Consider the following 4,891-nt stretch of genomic DNA (forward strand, 5'->3'; position numbering starts at 1 on the left):
GTTTGTTCTTCGTGCTTGTTTATGTTTAAGTTGTTTATTTCTAGCTTTTAGTTTGTTCTTATCTGTTTGGAAGCTGGCATAGTCTCTATGGATAAGGGTTTTTTCCCCGGGTACCCTAAGGAGAAAAGCTCCAGAGAGGCGTGTTTCATATTAAAAGTTAAAATATAACAAAAGAGATTTTGCTCAACAAAACAATACCTTTTAATTGCCGAACCCTATCTCTCCCCTCAACGGGTTGTATGCTTCAATGTTTCCTAATTATTTTGTCATCAAAAAATCAAACAAATAAATCAAGCTGTGAGACAGCACCTTGCGTTTACGCCGGGCTGTGAGCTGCCCTAAATCTACTTCCTACACCTTCACTCCTTCTAGTTCTTTCAATTTGTTACCGCTCCTTTTGGTGGCGCGGCGACCTTCTGCGATGCTCTTCTTCTTTCTTCGGCCTTCCAGGTGGACTACTGGTCGGCCCGTTGCACAGGTGAGAGGGTTTATTCTGCCTCTGTTTGTTGACACCTGTGTTCTTTGAAGACGAGTTTTCCTCTACCAAGCTCTCGTGTGCTGGTGCACACTGCGACCAGTGGTATCAGGTGTCGCCTTTCTCTTCCAGTTGAACTGCTGTAGTCGTTCTGGCAATGACCTCGTAAGGACCCGTCCAGCGTGGTTCCTTCCACTTTCGTTTGAGCACCTTCAGCCACACCACCTTTGCCTCCGGGGTCGCCCTGTCCACAGCGTGTACTCCAGATGTGACCTGTTTTGTGAAACTGGAGATCCTCGCCACCCCTGTGGTCGCTGTGGTACTGGAATGTTCTCCTGTAAAGGATAGAAAGCAGAAAGCCTCTCCCTGCTACACCTCACTAATCTACTGTGTTCATCTAATGTTCCCTTAATCATTCAAAGTTGGTTCAAGATACCATGTTCTGGGCTCTATCCTTTATATTAACTTTACTTAATCTCAATGCTCTTTATGTGTGTAAAGAGTTTATCTTCTAAACAGGATTCAGTTCATTTTAATCCTTCAACTTGAACATGAAAATAACAATTTCTGCCTCAGTTTCACCATATCTAAATTAGAGATGGACCGATCCGATATTACGTATCGGTATCGGTCCGATACTGACCTAAATTACTGGATCGGATATCGGAGAAAAATAAAAAATGTAATCGATCCATTAAATATCGCGAAAGCACCTCACAAAACTTGCAACACGCCGTAACTCACCTCAGAACGTTAGCAGTCGGAGCAGTATGCATCACGTGATAGAGCGGCTGTGGCATGCGGGACCTGTCGGTGGTCTGGATAGCATGTGGAGCTTCGCTAGCAACCCGGCATTTCATCTCCGACAAAGTTATCCCGAGAGAAGTAAAGCAAGTGTGTAAGTCCATCTCTGAATGTTTTTAAAGCATTCCTGCGTTAAGCTTAACAAGCGACTGCCTCTCGCTCTCCGGCTGCTACTTCAATCATGAAACTGCTTAACGATCAGCTGATCGGCTTTTCTGTCGCGAGTCCGTCTCTCTAGTTTGCTTTTGGCCCACTTTGCACCAGAAAGAGGAAACCAGCGGCTGAACAACAGCAGCACGTTTAAGCTTGATCAGCTGTTGTTAGAATGTATTTAATATTACTTTCTACTCGAGGATCTTTTTCTACGTAGCTGACGCTGGTAACTGTGCAGGGGCGGATCTAGCAAAGTTTAGCCAGGGGGGCCGATAGGGCATTAACAGGGAAAAGGGGGCACAAAGACATACTTTTCTTTCTTATTCTCATTTAAAATGTCGAGCTTTTAATAAATAATTATCTGACACCCAAAGTTTTAATTTGATGTAAAATGAATAGAAGTCAATTACTGTATATAGTAACTATTAAGTCTAATATATATACCCTAGTAAGCTATAGTACTTTTTACTTTGGGAAGGTACCATCTGTGCAGTCTGCAATTTTGTTGAAGAAAGATGTTGAATCTATTTAATATTTCTTGAAAAATAATTGATTTCTGTGCATTTTTTTTCACACTGCATCAAATTAAGGTTGATTACGTCGATTAAGCATCATGAGGTGGCGCGTGAGGGGTGGTTCCCTATTTTTTATTTATTTAATTTTGTTGTTGCTGGGAGTTGGAACCCTATTAGTTAGGTTGCTTAATATTTACGCTAAGTACTCTTTAAAATACCAGAATAGGGAGGATGGTGTAGGTCTAAGTTTATTAGATTGATCAGTATTGCTGAACTATGAAATATTTTTTTTGTATACAGGTATAACAGAATAGCTTTAGTGTAGTTGTTGTTTTAAACTTGAGTATGAACTTATACAAAATGCAGCAAGATATTTAAAAAAAACAGTTTTGTTGATTAAAAAACACTATATCGGATTCATATCGGTATCGGCAGATATCCAAATTTATGATATCGGTATCGGTATCGGACATAAAAAAGTGGTATCGTGCCATCTCTAATCTAAATCATCAAACACCCCAAAAGTCATAAAATGATCCTAAAACCCATTTCAAATTAAACCTTAAATTCCCCCTTTTGTGACACATTAAGATGTGTCACAAATGCTTTACCTGAGCTTAGAAAATTAAAGAAAAAGGTTAGTCATATCATTTCACACCTCATCAATCCTCTTCTCAGGTAAACAAAACCTGTGTGTTAACCCAAACTTCACATTTCATACTGAGTTTTCCTCACTTATCATCCAATCTGTGTTATAAGAAAGAAAACTTAAAACAGAACAGTCATCAGTCATGTGCTTAACCTTAGTCCAGTCTTTACCTCAGTGTCCAGTTGGTCCAACCTTCGTTCACCTCGTCCGTCCAGTCACCGTCCATTTGCACACATCCTATTCATACATATTCACACCAGGTATTGCTAATAGTGGAGACCCCCGCGCAAATAATCAGATTCTCCACTCTCAGCAACATTGAGCTCATTCATTTGTTTTATTCTGTTTTGTTTTTTGTTTCTTGTTTTGGAAGCTAGTTTTTTATGCTTTTGACTGGATTGAATCGCTACAATCCTTTTAGACAGACCTGATCACAGGTAGGCTTCTCCTCAGCCAGTTGTAATCTGGAAAGCCCACCTTATATTTGCTCTTCCTGAGAATTTTCAGCGCTGTTATTCACTGTTGCAGGCCTGCTTAGAACAAAAATGAGAGAAAGAGAGCTGATTATTAGCTCATCAAAGCACAAAACAAAATCACCTGACAGGTTTTCTCTAAGTGCACTGTTACCAAAATAATGGGCCCCTCTCAGACATGTCCATGGATAATCAAACTCCCTCTATTAAAATAACAAGAACATCCAAAGCAAACTGACCGAATCAATCCATCACTACAACAACAACCTCAAATATCCTAAACACAGAACATTTTGCCACAAGTTCTTCATGGTCCTTTCACTCCGAAGTCAGCTGACATAATTTCACCTGCTCAATACACAGAAAGTCTTGTTAAACGCCACACAGTCACAGTGTCTCCTCCAGTGCAAGCTTCACTCACACAGTCAGACAGGAAACCCAAGTTCCTCTTTTTCTTTTCCTGTCCCAAGTCATTCAACTACTTTGCATACTGAGTCATCTCTCAAGAAGTTGCCGTGACCAGAGAAATACATGTTCAAACATTACCACCTTATTAAATTATTTTATTTCTTTCAACCGTGATCACTGGTTTTGATCACTCAGTACGAGAGCACTCCTAAGTCACTCTTTTAAAACTACTTTAATCACTGTTTCTTTTTTCCATAACTCCCTTTGTCATATAGCTTCTTTTGAGTTATTCCTCAGCTTCAAACTCAAGTGTATTCTATTATACATTCACCCCATTCTATCACTCATACAAATAGCAAGCTGATCTTCATCGCGTATGTTTGTGTTCTAAGCCAGGTTTAATCAATGTCTATGCATTAATCATCATGAGCTTGTCTTGTCTTTGTAAGGTTAATGCATTTTCTGTTTGTGTGTGTGTGATTTTGCATGTGTTGCTTTGCAGTGTTTCAGACTCCTTCACAGTTTTCCCTTTAAACAGTCAATTTTCTCCTTCCCAAATTTGCTAACCCAAATTTTGATTTCCCACCTTAAATAACAGCATTCCTTGTCCTCAGCCAGAAGGTAGGGCTCCACTTGCCACTTTCCCCCTCCGCCTCAGCCAGCGGCTTTACCCTTGAGGCCCCGTCTTCTTCACTTCATCTCACCAGTGAGTCTGAGCTCACAGGGACTGAGGCCGAGTAATCGTGACTGTGCCTGCCTTAGGTTGTCCCAGGGTTTCGAGGTGGGATCTTACCCGTCATGGGCTATCCAGCCTTCCATACTCGCCTGATACGGGGGCCAAGTGGGCAGGGGTGCTATGAGGGGAGGGGACACACTGGCTCTGGAGTGTAAGTGTCAGGCGCAGTGGCCCGTGGACATGGGATGGACTCAAGTGCAGATTCAAAACCGGAGGCCAGGGGTGAGGTGTAACGAAAAGAGATTTATTTTTACAATGCTCAGAGGCTAACAGAAAGTGCAGACTGAATCAATGAACATAAACTAGGTGTCTGAGGCGAGAGAAAAATACTGTGGTGATAACTAGATGGCAGGGATAACTGGGTGCAGGTACTGGGCAGGGGAAACTGTGGCGGGCCAGGGCACTGAAACAGAGGACAGAGCAGTCAGGGGAATCCCACAGAGGTTTGCGAGTGAATCCAAGGATAGTACACTGAGCTGTCTTACAAGCTTGCAGGTGGGGGTTGCGTGGAGGGGGGAGGCAGGAGAGGTCCAGGCGGGTGCTGCATGCAATGCAGGGAGGCAGGCAGCAACTGGTATCCAGGAGAGCTTGGTAGGTGGGTTTCAGAGGCTGACGAGAAAAAACAGAGATTCGGTTAACACACACGATTAGTCACCAAGGAACGGACGTGAGGCCGAG

Source organism: Astatotilapia calliptera, chromosome 5, assembly GCF_900246225.1.
Source record: "Astatotilapia calliptera chromosome 5, fAstCal1.2, whole genome shotgun sequence".
Taxonomy (NCBI): domain Eukaryota; kingdom Metazoa; phylum Chordata; class Actinopteri; order Cichliformes; family Cichlidae; genus Astatotilapia; species Astatotilapia calliptera.